The sequence below is a fragment of the Ammodytes marinus genome, assembly GCF_949987685.1.
Source record: "Ammodytes marinus genome assembly, chromosome: 10".
In the NCBI taxonomy this organism is placed as follows: Eukaryota; Metazoa; Chordata; class Actinopteri; order Uranoscopiformes; family Ammodytidae; genus Ammodytes; species Ammodytes marinus.
In genome coordinates this window covers 18,635,073-18,656,059 of record NC_137214.1, presented here as the reverse complement: position 1 = coordinate 18,656,059, position 20,987 = coordinate 18,635,073, and positions in this window count along the sequence as shown.

Here is a 20,987-nt window from a genome sequence, read left to right as displayed (position 1 = left end):
GTGTGTGTGTGTGTGTGTGTGTGTGTGTGTGTGTGTGTGTGTGTGTGTGTGTGTGTGTGTGTGTACCTGTGTGTGTATGTGTTGATGGTGTGACGAAAATATGTAAAATAATATTTAATGAATTTCTTCGGGAACACTATTCAATAAGGGTAAATTAATAAAATGTTTGTTATTGCTTGATACCCATAAACTAAGCATTAACTAACTTGTATGCTAAGTTAATGCTTTACTAAGCATTAGTTTACTAAGCACAGCTCATGCATAGCCAAACATTAACTTACCGTTCATAACTAAGCATTAACAGTTAATAATAGTTCATGCTTGATGAACATTAACTAAAAATTAATAGCATCAACTAAGCATTAACTAATAGTTTATTAATGTGCCCTTATTGTAAAGTGTTAACAATACAATGTAATGCTATACAATAGAACAATATGACTGTCTTGAAGAGCACACATATATCATCTATGACCATCAAATGAATACATTAACTATATGTAAGGTGTCATTTTCAGTAAAAGCACACACACAAACCGAAGTTACATGTTTTTTTCTCACATCAGGCCTTTAAGGTCCAACTCAATACATTTCAATTGGCCATTATCTCTAACCAAGGCCATATGATGCCACAGGGGGAGGTACATTCTGCTGCCTGGTGGTTTCATCTGAGGAAAGTAAGTTAAAGTCATCTATCCATGACATGACAGTAAGACCTCTAGCTGTGGTTGAAATCAAACACCCCCATCTTATCTGCACTTACAGAGCCCCCTTCCTTAACTGAAACTCTTTACTTTGATCCTGTTTGATCTGCAGAGAAAGTAAGATGGGATGTTTAGGTGAATAAGAGGATGAGGGGACTTGGTTAAGCTAAAAAGAAAGGGAAGGCTACACTTTTTTTTGTCCTTTGAAATGAGATGAATTGAAGGATTCATGAGTAAATTAAATATATACTAGGGCTGTCAAGCGATTAAAAAAATGTATCTTATTAATTACAGGCTCTGTGATTTATTAATCTAAATTAATCGCATAGGGGAGAACGGGGTAATTTGTCACACGGGTTGGTTGTCACAATCGTTATATCTCGGAACCAGAAGGTGCTGTCTGTGAAATCTTGGTATGTAAATATCCAGAATTGGGATCAGAGATCACCTACATAGTCTTCCTTGGAGTTAGACTGCTGAATTTGAGGTGAGACGACTGTTTGTGTTTTTCATGTCAAATTGAAAATATTTAGCTCCTCTGTATTTTTCTTCTAGGCTTTTACACAATGGGTTTATAACAAAACACTTGTTACCCATACAAAGTGTGAAGGGTAAACTATAGTTTAGATTGTGGTTAGCAAGCTAATTAGTTGTCAGATGGCTGTTGGCCTTGATGCTAGCAAGAAATTCAAGTTGGGGTTGGTCGTCACATTTTTTGGGGGGTTGGTTGTCACATGTTATCTCAAGGCTGCAGCCAGAAAAGGAACCCAATAATGAAAGAAATTGTCAAGCTGTATCCTCACTGACACCCCAGAGAAGGAAATAATAGAGCAGGAAAAGGCAGCTAGAATGCGAAAGAAAAAATGTCAACAAAATCAAAACAACCCAGTGCATCCCAAACTAGACCAGCTGCCAAGGCTACAGTAAGTTATGTAGGCCTATTTGTCAACTTGACAATGCAATTAAACTTTAAAATTTAGTTCTACTTGCTTGCCTTCTTTTTAAGATTATTCCCATTAAGATAACATTGTGACAAACAACCCCATAGTGTTTGACAACCGACCCCTTGATGGGATTGGTTGTCACAATGTGTAAGGGTGTCTTTGATGATTAATTTCTTCTTTATTACAATAAGATAGAAAAAGTGAGGGGTACACATTTTAAGCCAACACCTTAAGCTTCAATTCAATGTAGGAATGACTATTGAAAGATGTTTAGGTGATAAGCAATTCTCACTAGAGTAAAAAGTGTGCCTACTTACCCCGTTCTCCCCTACTTATATGACACTTGTATGCCTGTTTATAAACAACTGTATAGGCTACCGTTCGTCTCTCACTCTCTCTCTCTCTCTCTCTCTCTCTCTCTCTCTCTCTCTCTCTCTCTCTCTCTCTCTCTCTCTCTCGGAACTACTAGCGCCAGAAAAAAAACACAAAAAAACAAGCAGGCTAAATGACGACTGTCTATCTCCCACAACAGACAGCGCTGCACTGCCACACAGGTGCGCATAGCCTATGCCGAACTCATTCAACATCGTCCTACTCATAGCCAAAAATATTGACACACACACACACACAAGGCAGGAAAAAAGACAGGCATATGCTAGGAAGAGTGAGAGGGGGCGGGTGTCCGTTTGCTGGAGACGATCGCAGCTAGCAAACAAATTTGAGACACGGAGGAAGATTGAAAGATACTGTTTTGAACCTAGCCTACATTGTTAATTAGGCATCCACTAAATCAATGCACAGACACTGCAGAGAATAACATAAGACGTATTCCTATAACTTCATGCTTATTTGCCCGGAGCAGCCCATAAAACGTCCATAGAGGCAGAGCCCTCTCTATGCTTCTTTCTTCACTCTTTAATCCCGTGCGGGCCGTGTGCGCAAGCTACAGGTGCAGCTCCGCTATCGTCTCACCTCTTTTGCACCGGGTCAAAGGGCAATATAGAAGTGCGATTAATCTGCGTTAATTTTTTTAATCGCATACATTTTTCTGTGATTAATTAATAGAAATTAACGCGTTAATTTGACAGCCCTAATATATACATATTGTACATTGTTAAACCTGTGTGGTAGGATTAGACTAGGGATGTCCATTTACATTTTTTTTCTGACCGATAATAACAGATGCTCATTAACCGATTATTAACCGTTAACCGACTAGATTAAATTAAGCCTATTTATGTTGAGGGCTGTCCCGAATATCATTTTACAGGCTGCGAATACCGAGCAAGTTTTCAAATACTGCTGCTAAAGAAACACACCATCAATCACGATGTACTCCCTGAAACCGAGCTTGTCCAACGAGAAAGTAATAGTCGTAGTTGGTTTGAACGGTAAGTAAATCGAAGTTCCTTAACTTTTCCCTTTGGTAGCGAACATCTGTGCACTTCCAAAGAAGCTGTCCTCTGTGCCATCGTAGCCCTTACAGGAGCTTTTAAATTCATCCTGGAACAGTTGTACAATAAATCTATTCAAAGATCCAATATTGATAGTCTTTTGTGTCCATATTATATCCATTATTGACCCTTTATTGTCTGTAGCTTTGATACTAACCATGCAAACGACCGGTATACCCATGATGCTATGCTGCAAGCCAGTCACCGCTGCAAGGCAAAAGCAGCACTACATAGTCAATATACATAATAAGCTAAGCTAACGTTTACATTTAGCCGAACATTACATTTCCTATTGAGATTGTGCTAATTTTTTGTTATAGGGAAACAAATAATAATTTTTTCCTCTAGCTCTCTCTCTACTGTGCTTGCGTCTCTTTTAGTGAGTGTCTTGCAATGCCACGTAGCGTACAGCTGCTCTGAGACGAGGTGACGCATGCACTACGCCACTTAATAATGTAATATCCCAAATGAGCGTTTCATTTGTATTTTACAATTGTTATATATGTTTTAATAACTTGTATAACTGGGTCAGCTTGTGGAGTAATGGTTAGAGCGCCCCAAAAACATTTCCATAATACATTGAATTCCGCATTCCTCGTCGCTTGAATTCTCACTTCCTATAAATTGCTCCTGTCTTTCAGCTGAAGCTCCCCTCCCTAGTTTCTTTGTAATGAAGTTGTAGTTTCCAAGGTGAAATAACCCTGCTGACATCATCAGGATTATTTTACGAACATTAAAAAAAGGTCCTCCAGAGCCACGGAAGACATTAACGACCTTGTTCCGCAGGCTGAGTCCTACTCCCCTTGATCAGCAAACTGAACCTCATGAGTGATTTTAAAATAACTCCTGGAATGCTTGCTATATCATAAATTGAGGCTATCTAAGCGTTAAAGATGGCCAGGGGAGTGTGTGTGTGTGTGGGGGGGGGGAGTCTGTACATTTTAAATGGAGAGGCGCTTTGGTGTCGTTCACCTAACCACATAGGTCTACAGTACATGGCTTCACTGCACAGTTAGTAAAGTCTCTGATTTAGCTAGAAGGTGAAATAATACTGAAATGAAACTATCCTTCATTTTTATTGGGGACCCGCAGGGTTTCCCTTCAAGGAACCTGTGATGGGTCCCCAGTCTCCACTCTGACAGTCGCCTAGCCAGAAGGATGAAACACATTCACCAGATGTGGCAGGAACACACTCCACTGGCCGTTTTATCCATGCAGACGGATCTAACAGCCATATAAGGGTCAATGCTTTGTGTTAGGTTATCAACACACTGAGTAGGACTGATGGTTTTGTTCTACCAGGATCCTGCATTAGGCTGTAACTCAATACAAGTGGGATTTGGGCGCACAAACACATGTGACAGCAAGATAAACACACGTTTGAAAAAGATGAGGACAAAAATGAGGAGCTGCACAAAGGCCGCTGCGGAGGATGAGGTGGCACTTTAAGCACACGCACCTACCTTTGCTCTCACTCCACATCTGAAAGTAATTCCGTGTGTGTGTGGGGGGGGGGGGGGGGGAGGTGCGGTGGGAGGCCCGACCGAATTCCAGGGCAACCCCCATCACCAGGATGGCGGAGGGAAGGGGTGGAGGGCCGGTGGTGTTTGGGAGGGTGGAGGTAGGTAAGCGTTTTGGGAAACATGGAGGGAACGGCAATTAAAATCCCCTTTTCGCCATCCGTTTGATGGAATTCCCGGCGGAGTCAGCTCAAAGCAGGATTAATCACCAGCCCTCATCCCACTGAAACATTCATCCCTCACTCCCTCTTTTCTTTTCCCCTTCTTTCCTCTCTTTCTTTTCTTTACAAGTGTGTGTCATTTCCTCATTAATATCCTGGGAAAGGAAATCGAGGGCCCGGGCGAAGGCAATGTAAACGTTTCTTTTTTCCCTTCTCCGAGTTAAAAAAAAAATTCTAACAAATGTTTAGTTGAAGCTGTGAAGACTGTGTTGGATTCATCAAACTAATGCAAACCTTATCACTGCATCGGACCTTAATAGACTTTCATGGAAACATTTTGTGCAATCGTTTTAAACCTGACAATGAATTGTGTGCGAGGGGAGTGTGTGTATGCGATAATGACTTGTGTGCTGGCACTGGGGTACGGGCAAACCCTCTGACTCCTTTCCCTTGTAGCCAAATGGCCTTGTTATCAATGCTAGCCATGCATTGTATTACAACCTGTAATTTAGTTTACATTGTGCTTGGGAAAGCAGTAAATTACATGGGTTTCTGCTCAAAATGAATAGCCGGCTGCTCCACATTTGAAACAAATGTCTTTGCTTTTGCTACTCATGGCAGAATTTTTTGCTAACAGTGCTCTGAAACATATAATTTGTCCCGGACTCCTGGCTTTTAAAAGCAAAGTAGAGTGAAATCTAATAAGCTACTTTCAAAAGGGTTTTGCTCCTGCTCTGTCAAATGAAAGCTTGTTATTTGGCCTTTCCCACTCACTTTTGGATAACGTTTCGCCTGTATGCCCCTCACACTAATTCCTCTCCATCTGTCTTTCACTCTCCTTTCCCTAAAACAAACATCCCAACAACCCTCAGGAAAACGCTGTTTGGATGTGCATGCATTTCATCACTTCCATTAATTGAGCCTGTGACTCACAGACTGCTATTGATGTTTAATGGTATCAGTCATCTAGTTTTGGCAGGAGAAGAAGAGAGTCTGTTACTACGCAGCTTTAGTTACTTAATAACTTGCACATTTAGGAACTACATTTTCATTCCGGGAATACAAAGGAGTGCATACACATTTTTAATGAATTCCAAACTCTTACTCTCTTGAGATATTCATTGTTAATAGGTGTGAACTCTAGTGATACATGATTGATTGTGACTCTGTTTCCAGTAAAGATTGACATAGATGTGAGAGGCACTGTGAATCATTTTGGAATTCCACTGATCATCTTCTGGGATGTGAGATTCAAAGATCAGACCATCTACACCACTCTACAAAAGCAAGCCCTTCCTTCCTGTGACCGCTTGTTAAAAAAGGTCACATCCAAGTGTGTGTGTGTGTGTGCGTATGTGTGTGTTCACTCTTTTTCTGGTGTTAATTTGATGAAGTGTTGAAGGGAAATATTCTCCTCTAATCATCTTCAGTTTTTAAATCAATAAGGAGCGATTTCATTTTAAATGTGTAACAAAATGTGAATGGAGAGGTTTTTTTATTTAAATACTTTTTTTGAACAATGCACAGTTCCTTTACCCTGGAAATCCAGACGCAAGCAAGCAAATTTAAATTTGCTCCGCAGTTTACTCTGGGCACGAACCATTGGAGCTCATTACCTTTCTTGGAAAATCCAGAATCACCATCCAAATCTAATATGTGGGGGTGTAACCGGATGACGACAAAGTTGTGATATAGTAAACAACAAAGATGGCTGCAGATACGTACTTTTGTTTGAATCGGCTTTGGCCTTGACACTTAACAATTTGGACTTAATTAAAAAATTAACAGAAGACGGCACTCAAATATTGAATTTACAAAAAAGATTGCCGGCCAACCACAGAAAGTGTCAATTACCAGTTAGCCCCGCTGGTCGAATGGGACTGAATACGTCACCTTGTTCATTGCTCTGATTGGTGGAACCCAATCGCGGGCAGTGATATTTTGAAATGCATGCGTTGGTGATTTCTCTTCGCCAGACCCTACATCGTTCTAGATGTGGGCCTAGATTTCCAGGCTACAGTACCTCCATAATGTGTAAATAAAACATACAGTGGAGGAAATAAGTATTTGATCCCTCACCGATTTTGTAAATTTGCCCACTTACAAAGAAATGAGCGGTCTATAATTTTAAAGCAAGGTTTATTTTAACAGTGATAGACAGAATATCAAAAAGAAAATCCAGAAAATCACATGAAAAAAAATATATAAATTATTTTGCATTTCATTGAGGGAAATAAGTATTTGATCCCCTACCAACCATAAAGGATTTTGGCTCCCACAGATTAGTCCTCGTGCTTTAAAAAATATTTCTAATCTCAACTAGTTTCCTCTATAAAACACACCTGTCTCAATTTGTTACCTGTATAAAAGGCACATGTCCACAGAGTCAATAAACTAAACTCCAACATCTCCAGCATGGGCAAGACCAAAGAGCTGTCTAAGGACATCAGGGACAAGACTGTAGACCTGCACAAGGCCGGAATAGACTACAAGACCATTGGCGAGAAGCTGGGTGAGAAGGAGACAACTGTTGGTGCGATTATTCGAAAATTAAAGAAACACAAAATGACCATCAATCTCCCTCGGTCTGGGGCTCCATGCAAGATCTCACCTTGTGGGGTATCAATGATCATGAGAAAGGTGAGGGATCAGCCCAGATCTACACGGGAGGAGCTTGTTTATGATCCCAAGGCAGCTGGGACCACAGTCACCAAGAAAACCATTGGTAACACACTATGCCGTAATGGATTGAAATTCTGTAGTGCCCGTAAGGTCCCCCTGCTCAAGAAGGGACATGTAGAGAATCGTCTGAAGTTTGCCAATGAACACCTGAACGACTCAGAGAATGCTTGGGAGAAGGTGATGTGGTCAGATTAGAACAAAATCAAGTTATTTGGTATCATAGTCACTCGCCATGCTTTTGGAGGAAGAGGAATTCTGACTATGACCCCAAGAACACCATCCCCACAGTCAAGCATGGAGGTTGAAGCATTATGCTTTGGGGGTGTTTCTCTTCTAAGGGGACAGGTGGACTTCACTGCATCGAGGGAACTATGGATGGGGCCATGTACCATGAAATACTGGGTGACAACCTCTTTCTCTCAGCCAGGTCCGTAAAAATGGGTCGTGGATGGGTCTTCCAGCACGTCAATGACCCTAAAAATACAGCAAAGGCAACAAAGGAGTGGCTCAAGAAGAAGCAAATTAAGGTCATGGAGTGACCTAGCCAGTCTCTGGACCTTAATCCAATAGATATGTGGAGGGAACTGAAGCTCAAGCGACAGTCTCTAAACCTTAACGATTAGGAGAGGATCTGCAAAGAGGTGGTCCAAATGTCCTCCTGAGATGTGTGCAAACCTGGTCATCAACTACAAGACACGTCTGACTCCTGTACTTGCCAACAAGGGTTTCTCCACCAAGTACTAAGCAATGTTTTGATAGGGGATCAAATACTTATTTCACTCAATGAAATGCAAAATAATTTCTATCTTTTTTTTTTACATAGAACATAGAATACAGGACAGATTCCCACAGAGTCCGGATACTAATGGCAGTGATGCTAATGGCAGTGATGTAAATGGCGGTGCATTTAAAAAAAAAAATGTTCCCCTCCATTGGAATCTCCTGGAACAATTTGAAGATCATGAGTTGTGCAATAGGAATTCCAATGAAAGAATAACAAAAACATACAAAGAGCAACAACAAATTGGTTCAGGAACGTGGGCACTAAAAACATTGGCCACAAATGATAACTTAGAATTTCTGAATGAGTGGAGCTCTGACGCGGATGTACTATCTAGTCAAAAAACTGTATTTAACCTGTCTCACAATGTAATGATAAGATTACCGCAACATTTAATTCATTTGATATTTCACCAAACTTTGTTATTAAGCTATCACCTCCTTTCTTTTTGTATTCCTAAATAGCTACACTCATGTATAATCACTTCTTCCACTCCTTGCTGTTTTAAGAAACTGTATCCATATGCCTCAACCTCTTTCAAACTGCTCTAAAACCCCTTTAAATCTCCCGTCATGAGACCTTACTCCAGCTGAGAGCCGACTCAACCGCTATTTCAATTGCCTGTCATTTAGTTCATCCACTGTGCTTTGTGCTCTATTCTCCCATACTTCCCTCAATCCTCCAATCAATCCCTTCATCCATTTTTCAGCCCCCCCCCCAGACCCTTAAAATCCTCTCTTCCTTATCCTTTCCTGCCAGGTTCTACATTTTCATCTTTATTTTACATTATCTGATCCCTCCTATCTCTCTTTCAATCTCCTTTATCCGCTCCTCATCCCTCTTTCCATCCCTCCATCCACGCTTCCAATCCTAGCCTCTACTTCCCACCTTCAGTCTGCTTCATCATGGATGTTTTTTCCCGGCCCCTCTTTTTCTATTGATCAGTTGTCTGTCGATCAAGTTATAGTAGGTCTAATGTCATTCAGAATGTGAAGCTTTATCAGAAGAACTGCTTTGGGAAAAGTGTTTTACAGACCAAAACATGTACAATCTTTTCATTCATCCGTCCTTCCTTCAATCTCCTTCATTCATCCGTCCACGTCTCCTCCGTTGTTTCACACTAAATATTTCCCCGCCTCAGTGAGTGCAGGTGCTTTCCATTACGCACGCACACACACACACACACACACACACACACACACACACACACACACACACACACACACACACACACACACACACACACACACACACACAACTTTGAAGTACTGGGCTTCATCAGATCCAAACCGCAGGAAGGGAGATGGTGGATCAGAGATAAGCTAGCAGCGTGGAGCCGTGCATGTTCCCGTGTGTGTGTGTTTGTCATGCTATGGGAGCTTGACTCCTGGTGAGTTGGTGCTGCCTGTTACCAGCAGGCCGGTGGCTTTGATGTTATGGCTTCAGTGTTTCTGGCTCTGGTTGTAGTAAAAAAAAAGAAGGAAATTACAGCTAGATTTATTTTATTAAAACTCAGTCTCATATTCTGAAAGAGGAACCGAACTGATGCCGAATCTGAGGAGGCCTGAACACCCATATATAATGTAAACCCTGTGTGATTTGATTCATGCTTAAAGTTAAAACGTACCAATGGGTGACCCCAATCTAACCCTGGAGGTATTAGTATCTCTATAGTTGGAGAGATTATTTCCACAGACTGGATGAGGGAGGTCATATTAACAAATGACACAATGTCACTGTGGATTTGAGCTGTTTTTGAGACTGTTGGGACATGCTCGAGTCTCAAGCCACAAGTCTTGAAATAGAAAGTCTCACGTCTTCAAAGAGTAAACAACCGTGTCTCTCAAGTAGCTGATGCTGACCATTACAGTTTCTTTTTAATGCTAACACAAAAACTTTGCCGACAGCAAAACAAAAGTATATTTCTGGACCAAACTCCTAATATTTCTGGAATTGCTCTCACACAAAATAAGTTCAATGATTAAATTATCAAAGATCAATGAATTATTTTGTCATTCATACTGGCCCACCTGCAAAACTTACACTAAACACTGTTATTTAGCATTTCAATCATTTGCTCATGACCAGGCCATGGCTGTGTTCATGGCTGCAGCCCTGATGGACTGCCATTTACAGGAAAAAGTAAGATTCATTTCATATACGCTTCAAAAGGGTTTTTAACACGAGCAAATATGTGGACAATGTTTTCGATAACACTTCATTATATCATTGCTGTTGGCTACTGCTGATTTCAGAATAAACCTATAATATCCACTTGGTCAGATTTTCAGACCTGGATGAACAAACGTGTTGTCGATCTGGCTGATGAATGTGTAGTGCAGTAGAAACTGACCCTGGCAGTGCCACAACACACACACACACACACACACACACACACACACACACACACACACACACACACACACACACACACACACACACACACACACACACCTGGGAGCTGCTCAGTTCAAGTGTAATCTTGTAGTGTTGACCTTGGGGCAGCTCCTCTGGAGCAGCTTGGGGGCTCACCATTTTGCTTTAGGGCAAAGAGGAAAAGAGAAGTGTTTGATAATATAAAGGAGAGCATGTCTTCTTCATTTCCTTTTCTTGAATCCCTGTCCCTCACCTGACTGCTCCTGCTAACGCTTTGACAGGCAGCTATGGGATTCAAAATGATAACTTTCTGTAATTACATTCTCTACTCAGGTTTTTTTTTGTCTTCTGTCATCCGGGTTTCCACTGTAAAGCATTTTTTCTATCTCTTTTTTTCTCTTGTGTCTCTCCATCTAATTCTTTGTATTTACTCATACAAGTTGTCTTCTGTTTATTTATGTTTCGGAAACTGTATTTAAAATCAACTGTTTCATGAACATGTTGCAATAAAGTGTAATTTCCCCAAGTTGCTGGTAAGGTATTGTTAGGTATGAACATGGAGATAACAAAAACTTCACAGAAGAAAAACAGCCATTCGTTCAGGTATGCATTTCTCATACCAGGCTAAAAAGCTGCATGTTAGTAATCATATCTTCATAAATGGAGCAGATAACATCACAGGCAAAGAACTGGGGGTGGAAATGAGATGCTGATAGGGTAATAGCATTACCACTGATCCTGCTACACACACACACACACACACACACACACACACACACACACACACACACACACACACACACACACACACACACACACACACACACACACACACACACACACACACACACACACACACACACACACCTGTGATGGTATTCCCCTGGTGGATCAGGTAACATGCTGTAAATTAGCCAGTGATCAATGCTGGCAGTTAAACAGGGCAAAGTCAGCTCAAATTTGTGTCAAAGCATTTCACAAGTGCCTGGTTTTGTTGAAGGTTTCCCTGCAGCAAAAGCTTTTCCTCTATTATGATACTATTTTGATGCTGATCTGTAACTTAAAAACAAAATGAAAATGCACACTATGCAACATGTTTTGCCTAAGCTTTTTTCCGAGATAGGATCTGATCTGAACAGAATTATTTTTGCTTTTATAAATGATTAATCTCGTGATAAGAATCTGATGTTTTTTAAACTATGAGTTTGCTATCGATACTTAACTAAATTCTGGTTTGATGCTAACTGGGTAAGTTGCTGCTTATAAGACAGAAGACTAGCAGTTGTGCCTTTAATGCACCCACATATGTGCCCATAACCCCCACAACACACACACACACACACACACACACACACACACACACACACACACACACACACACACACACACACACACACACACACACACACACACACACACACACACACACACACACACACACACACACACACACGTCATTTGCTTTGGCATGGCTTATATTTCTAGTTGCGATTCATGTCTGTTTTGATTGGCCGTCACAGCGGAGTTTGGAGGTGGCGAAGAGGAATGTGTCCACATACACACTCGTGCACACGCACTCACACACACAAATTTACTTTCATATCTCTTCAAACCCGCACCTTACAAAAACAGACCCTGTCCTTCTCTTTCCCTGTGACACATTCACAGAGACTAAAACAAACCCTTTAACTTCACTTTCATAACACGCATACACACACACACACACACACACACACACACACACACACACACACACACACACACACACACACACACAGCAGGCAGGAATGTGTTGTTACGTTGGAGCTGTGGCACTGCTCAGTACTCAGCACCTCCACACCGATAAGACTCCAGCTATCTGATAGAGAAGAATGCAGACAGACAGACAGGAAAGCACATGGATAGATGGACAAAGGACGGACTGGGCTTTAGTGGAGGGGGAGAAAGACTGACAAGAAGTTAAAGGACATCAAAGGGCAAATATGTTTATTCAGAATTCACACTTTGACTTTTCTGGAACTCATGAGCTACTACTGTATGAGTGAGATTTCTGTGTGTGCTCTAGCAAAGTGGTGACTTGATTATAAAAATATATATGGGGAAAAAAAAAGTTTCCTCATCTTGCATTTAGTCTAACTTTCAAATCTGTTTTTAAAGAAACACATATTTTCTAGCTCTCAGCATTCCCATACTGAATTCATTGGATTTGAAGCAATAAGTTACAATATGACATTCGAAATTAATTGTAAATTAGTAAATGCCAATTTATTTATTTTTAATGGGAAAAACACAAGCATTCTTAAAACCATATCCCATTCCCATCCGAAACAGTCAGTCATGTCTTTAAAATGTTTACTCCACATTGTCTCCAAATCTTCACACACACACACACACACACACACACACACACACACACACACACACACACACACACACACACACACACACACACACACACACACACACACACACACACACACACACTTAACTATAATTTAGTTTGGTACAAATCAGGGTGAACTCCCTATACAATCCAATTCCTTTTGTATAAATATTTTGTACAAAAGAATATACTTGGAAGATCGTGAGTGGGGAATTTCCAAATCTTCTTTGCTGATACATCCATTCTGGCTGCCTATGACCCATGAGACTGACCTTGTACTTGGACATTTCTAGGAGAAGCTCCACATGTGTGATCTGTATAATAAAACAAAAACAAACATTACAAACGATAGGCAAAAGAAAGACAATGAAAGTAGAAAACATTTTGGAAAGCTTGTGCGTAAAAGACTTTGCTTTGGACGAGGCAGCTCAGTGGTTCTCTGTCAGCCGTCACCTGGTTATTTATAGACCTTATTAGACATCTGGCTTCCAATCAGTCTTTGAGTCTCCTTCCCTGCCTCCTTTTACAATTTATCCTTTCATCCCTCTTTCCTCCTCTCTCCATTTGTATCACGACCTTTGACCCTTCCTTGTTAGGGAGGAAAGGGAAGAGGTTAACCTATGCACTGAATACACACACACACACACACACACACACACACACACACACACACACACACACACACACACACACACGCACACACACACACACACACACTTTCAGTATCCTGCCGACTAAGGTTCCCCATGGAGTGTAGGTCCACAAATCTAGATAATTAGCTTTTATTTCAAATGAACAGATGATGTCACAGAGTTATACAAATGAACTCTCTTCTAATTGAACAATGTCGGGTTAATTAAGGGCAGTGGACAATTGTATTAAATATATTGTACACTTTTTTTTAAAGCTATCATCAGTTCTTAGATAAGTTGGTACAGCTTTCATTAAGGCACTGCTGGTATGTTTCATTCTTGTTGTAGTCACACACGTACAGTATAACACGTCTCTTACTGCATCGTTATATCTTCTACTATTGTTTTAAATAAAGTGTAACTTCAGCGTTTTTGGCCCAACGCTCTTTCGTTTACTCAGCTCTGCTTTTTCCCTGCCACACAAAGGATTGTAAACATAGTTATCAGTGTGTGTGTGTGTGTGTGTGTGTGTGTGTGTGTGTGTGTGTGTGTGTGTGTGTGTGTGTGTGTGTGTGTGCAGCAGCTTTTCTCTTGCGAATGGGGCTACCACTGCAGTGTGAACAGCAATATTTTACTTGGTTATCTGCCACGTAGAACAACCTTTAAATATCTCCCTTCCAACCTGTCTGCCCGACTCTTTTTTTCCTCCCTCAGACTCTAAAACCACTCACCCAAACAACATTTTATTGATTCAACTCTCACAACATTAACAAAGCTGCCAAGAAAGAAAGAGAAATTACTTTTTATTTCAGTCATTGGGCAACAGTTACCGTCACTATTCGTGCCAACAACGATGTGAAGAAATCAAATAAATCCAGAAAATCGCTCTAAAATAACTAATATTCAGGTTCTAAACTGTCCGTTTCACAAAAGCGCACACATGTTAACCCAGACCTGTTTCCTGTCTTACTGTCTGTAGATAAATACTCTTGTGTCTGTCACTAAATAGCTTAGAGCCGTGGTACAGAGCATGCCTCGAAATGCTCTCTCTCACACACACACACACACACACACACACACACACACACACACACACACACACACACTAAGGGTCATCTGTGCAGATGTGCTGCTGCTCAATCAGTAGTTTAATCACAGAGGTTAGAGTTTAATTAGGTTATTATTACTGAACCCTAAATCACTATAAACACATGGCTGCCCAGCCATTATACACAGTGCATAGCGTACTGTATATGTGAACTGCTGCAAGTAAGAAATTGCAACATCTGCTGAACTGTATTGCAAACCCACGTTTTCAGGTTTTAAAAGCTGTGTGTTTGTGGAGAACAAGATATTAAAGTGTCAATTCACCCAAATCACATTAGGCCTTTGCAAGTACAGTATTTTACCCATTGCTGAGACTTCTACCGCTGCCAAGGACAATAGAGGTGAATAGAGGAATTGCATTTTTTACCTTCAAAATGACCTTTGAGAAATATATATTTGCCCAAACTGTCCACAGCAAGATCTACAGATCATCCCGGGTAACTAAAAAAGAAAGAAAGGAAGAAGGAGAAAAACGATCTTTCCAATTACAGTACATCTTTGTAATACATATCACACTGTAGAAATGAAGTAGGTTTTCTTTCAGTATTTTTGAAAAAGTGAAACAAACTTTAAGAGTATCACTAACTGAGCCTGTCCAGAGACATTTGGATCTGCCTGGGCAACATAAGCCTTCTGCACGTTGGCTGGTCTGTGTGTGTGTGTGTGTGTGTGTGTGTGTGTGTGTGTGTGTGTGTGTGTGTGTGTGTGTGTGTGTGTGTGTGTGTGTGTGTGTCAGTGTGATATTCTAGTAAATTAGACCATCAATCAAACACAACATGGGAAGCAGCAAGAGAGAGAAAAAAAAAATCCTTCGCAATGAAACAAAGGCGCTCGGGCAACATATGGCATTATTTAACTGCCCATTCAGAAACACAAGTGTGTGTGCCTGTGTGTGTTTGTGTGTACTCGTATTACTATGCTCGAGAAAAAGCGCCGTGCATTTTTTTTTAACTCTAGCGTCATGGACCTTAAGGGGACAGGGGTTTATTAGAGTACTTTTTTGAACTGTCATCATAATAAATCGTAAAGAGTCCATTCAGTAACATGATTCAAGTTAAGCAACCCTTCTAACTAAAATAGGTAGCCGTGTGAATATAATTTCGGAGTAGAGTTAGACCAGTGGGGCTTGGACAAAAACTCAGGAGTAGATGAGGAATAGATTGTTTAAAAATAAGGTTAAGATTTAGATGGACTGGAGATCAGTGGAAAACAGATTTTTTTCCTGCACATTTTAAATGTCCTGGTGTTTTTGCTGAAGTGAGGTCTAAAGCTTGACTTGTTTGATGAGAAGGAGGATAAAGAAGAGGGATGTATCGGTCAGGGTTTTCCCCGCTGTTCAATTGTGGTCCTTTGTCATTACACATAAGCATAATTACTGTATGTGTGTGTGTTTGAAACTGTTCAAAGCGACATGGGGATGTTATGATAGCCCCCTTTAAAAGTTGGCGCTCTCTTCTCACTCGGTCTCTCTCTCACACTCAAAAAAAAACACACACACACACACACACACACACACACGGAGGAAGTGTGTACACAGTGTATGGGGAGATAATAGCTTTGCAGGGGCCACAATAGAGCTTAGCCAAATATCTGTCTGGCTAAAAGATCCATTAAACCACACACAAACACACACACACATATGCATGAGGACATTCTTCATCACGGACATAACAAAATACAGAATTAGGCGAACAGACACCTACATGAATACCAGTACAAAGCCTCAAGAAAACACACACACACACACACACACACGCTGTTGCCAGCATACACACACACAGCTGTAGCATGAACCATTAATGTGCCATCAGATATCAGACGATTTAAATTGATGAGGCCCAGTGTGAAGAGAAGTCCAAACTTTCCACCAATTATTCTCTAATCTGTTCATTGCTGGGACAGAGAAAGAGAAAGAGAGAGAGGAGAAGTGGAGGAGGGAGGGAGAGAGAAAAGGGAAACGAAGGAGATGAGAGGCAGGAGGCTCACACGGTGGAAGACAAAGACAACGAGCTATGTAAACACTGCAGCAAGGCTTGCTTGTTCTCCACTTTGCGATAGGACCGAGAACAATGCTTAACTAGTTAACTTATTGACAAGTTCTCTTGTAAAAAGTGATCATACGTATGTGCTTTGTTCACAACTAACTCAACATATTTTATTGTTACATAAATTGCTAGCCATTCAACAACATCCTGCAATGGTACCAATGTTGGCATGAAATGTGTCCCCTACAATACAAATGTACTTCTAAGGGAGCCTGGGCTGGTATACTGTATGTCTTCGTCTTATGCATGTGTGATAGAGACTTGGTCAACAGCGAGGGAAATTCTGTGTAACGGCATAACATTGATATGTGCTGTGTTTGTGTATGTATGTGTGAGCAGTGAAGCCTGAAGTGGTTACTCCAGTCATTGGCCCTTTCCCGCGCCAAGGAAAGATGCCATTAAGTGGCACACTGTCAACCAGCTCATAACAATAGAAACAAAGGGAGAATAACACAGAAGGGTGACAGGGAAATGGGAAGGAAGAGAGAAATAAAAAGGGAGAATGTGCCGATGACATGGGCTCAGCGACACAGGAAGAGATGGAGAGACTTAAAATAGAGAGAATGAGACAGGGCACCCGGGGGGATGGCGAGAGAGTGAGGAAAGAAAGCAAAGGACAGGGAAAGAGCAGCAGCAGTAGTTATGTGGTGTGACAATTTCAGCACCGGCCAACTCTGTCACCTCACAAACGCATAATGTCTCATTTTGTAAAGCACGCTTTTTTGGCTTTTCTGCTATAGTTCACTAATATACGGTGGAGACTGGGGGTAAAAAAGCCCTATAATGGGGGATCATGAATGAGACTACATTTCAAACCCTCAACCTCAAAGTTAACGACATGCATCCTATATCCCAATGAGCCCAAACAAAGTCCGTCAGAGAGTGGTTTCATACACTCATAAGCAGCGGTTTGTGTAAGGAAAAAGGATGATCGCTCGGTCTTTCGGTCTGAGTGTTTCAATGTGTTGTTTCTGTGGTGGTGCAAAATTGTTTTTTTCATTATTTGTTTGACCAAACTCTCACTGCCTTTCGGAGACAGGGCTTTTCCCAATTATAGCTTATTTTTTTTGTCTCCAAACCTCATGCTGGGATTTGTTATTCACTATTTAATTTTTCCTTAGTGTTAGTCAAACTGAATGTCCTTCACTACATCATCCCTATATAGTAATGTAAAAATAACACGGATGTATTATTGTTTTGTTCAGATTTCCGCATTAGACTTTCCTATGAGTTAAGTTATACCACCAAGGGAAACAGGGCCCCTAGCCGCACACATCAACAGAACTGACATGCATGTGTTTTTGCCAAAATGACTGTATGAATGAATGTACTTAAATTGTAGCTTGGATAACAGGATAATGGATCAGACTCTCTTCAGTGATTATGAACTGAATATGTCAATAGGGATTAATTTGAAGAAAAAGATAGGTTATGTCAAGCCCCCGCAAATTGAATTGCAATAGAGAATTTAGCATAGTGGCTACACTAGGTATTGCAGTATTGCTTGACGCACACTTGCCCAAAAGGCATATGATGGTCATACACGTCATAAGAGGAGGAGTGGCGGTAAAATGTTTAGTCAGTATTCCAACAAAAAAAAATTAACAATTTTGAAAAAAATTATGAGACAAGATTATTTTACCCCATTTTTGTGAGAAGGACTCTAGTGTTCCTGCTGTGAGGGCCCAACAATGCAGATGCATGGGGAACACCGTGGAGGCTTTTGCGGCATATGTTCCCACTGAGGAATATTTCACAGGAATGAATAGGGCGCCATATTGGAATGCAGTAGGCAGATGCATTCCTTGTTTTTTATATTTGAGTAGATATAGCGATGAATGCAAAATGTCTCCACCCTGTTGAGTGAAGTAGATCGTACATGTGCACCACCAGAACGTTTACTATGTGCCAACTCACGACACTACAGCGTTAGCAAGTTGCATTAGCTCAGAACTAATTTTCTCAAAGTAGCCTTATTCACTCTCAACCCCCCCATTTTTTGTCTTCCATTGGCTCTCCCCTGAAAAGGCCAGGACCTCCAATACAATGTTTTACTTTATGTAACCATAGATATGTATAGTGTTGTAGCAAATACAACAACATGAACGCGAGTCAATTTAGCATTATTGAAATTCATTAACAAGCTTATATTTTTGAGAATAAGTGTTTGTGGTTCACAGCAGGGCAAATGTATTAATTAATTTATTTATACCTTTGACAAGCAGCAATACAGCTGACAGTAGCACAGACATAATGCAAAGCTTTGTCTGTGACACATAAAGAGTTAAGAGTACACATAGCAAAAAGCAAGCCTTACCCTACTTTTTCTTTTGCTGTAAAAATTAAATAGCGTTTTACTAGATTTTGTACTGTTAGGACAGGGATGTTGTCTGCCTCTCCACCAATTACACTTTTAAAGCCTAGTAAACCTGGTTGGGCATAGATAGCGTCTTAGTCATTTAATAGCCAGTCACACTTAAAGTGAAAAGAACTGCTCACACCGATCACAGTGGTTATTACAGAAGTTGGGTCATAGACAGTCGACATCAGCCCGGAAGTAAATCCTTTCCTGTGTTCAACCTAATTGAGAAATAGAAAGAGGTCCCAGCTGCTGTGGGGACATTTCTACCAAAAATAAATCAATTCACTAGGTTTTCAAATGCTCTGATGGTGGGACTAGATGAAGACTTCTGTTGAGTCTTATGTCTTCTGAAGTCATATCGACGTAAAGTCAACATGGCTGACTACCGGTATATTCAGTGGTATTCTGGAGGTGTGTTCATCTTCATTGTTCCTCTTCATTGAATAAATCAGCGACATTCTACGATGTTGCCTCAGTTACTTGCAGTAACTGAGGCAACAGCCTGCGTTGTTCAACTGCTCTGACCCATAGACTGTATCCTATATACTCTCACTGCAGCAATAACCCTACCAAGCCCGCCTACCAAGTATGGGCCCTGTCTGCAGTGGATACGCAAATCAGATCTAGAGTTACAGTGCCCTGCCGAACCAGTGCTGCTCAGTGGGTATGAGGCATATATTATTATTTTTTCATTTAGATCTTTGTTGACAGTTTTGACATTAACATGCCAGTTGCAACATCATTATACCATAGTTACAAATAGAAGTTGGCAAGAGAAATAAAAGAAAAACATAAAAGAAAAAAAAATGCTTGGGAATTGCCTTCTTATGCTTACATCCTTGAGGATGTAATTATTAGTTATTGTTCCAGTCCTATGTCTTCATTTTGAGTCCTGTAAAGAGTCCATTTTTCCCATTAACTGTCGAATTTTGCTTTGTGAAGTCTCAGTTTGTGTGTCGCTTTCTCCATTACAAATATCTCCTCGTATAAGAGGCATATTTTACTGCTACAGCCGTGGTGATAACAGGATTCAGGTGCAGTCATCTGAAAAAGGGTTTTTTTTCCACAGAAAGGCCAGGCTTACTCTCTCTCTCTCTCTCTGACATTCTGCTCAGCCCCTGTGCCTCCCCAGGCATGGCCAGCAGGGAGGAAACCTCAGGGCAGACCCAGGGACACACTGGAGGGATTTCATTTCTACTTATGCCAGAGGGCACCTAGGGATCCCCATACGGGCTGGAGTTGTTATGCTGCTCTTCTTGCACTGCTGCAGCATTGAGCTGACCTGAAACTGAAAACTCTTTCAAAGTGGCTTGCCAAAGGAGTCTTTTAATAAGCAATCTTTTGATACTTTTGGACAAAAGGAAAGAAGGTTAGATACATTAGAGGATGTTGGAGAACATATCTACACAGGAGACAGAAAACCTGATTGTGTAATAACAGATAAGTGATGTTTCCTCCTCCTCAGCAAACGGCAGTAATATGCCTTTGGGCAAGGCACTGAATGAATAAACAAAAGAAAAGACACTAACAGCAGAAGACTGTCAACTCCCAGGTGTGAATATGCTTAACTGACTGACCATGAATACAGACCCACCATCAAAACATATTTCAAATAGATAAGGCTTGGTTTTTCTCATGGTATGGAGAATGTACCTTAAATATCCTAATAAACCTGTTTTACTAGTGTATTTCCAGAAATTAACGAGAAGTAAAAAAAAATTATTATTACTGTTACTGTAAATTGATGAGCTCTTTGTCAGTTAATGACAGTTTACCCATTTACCAATAGAGGGCAGCAGCGCTACTGCAACTTGCAGAAGGGGCACGCACTATAAA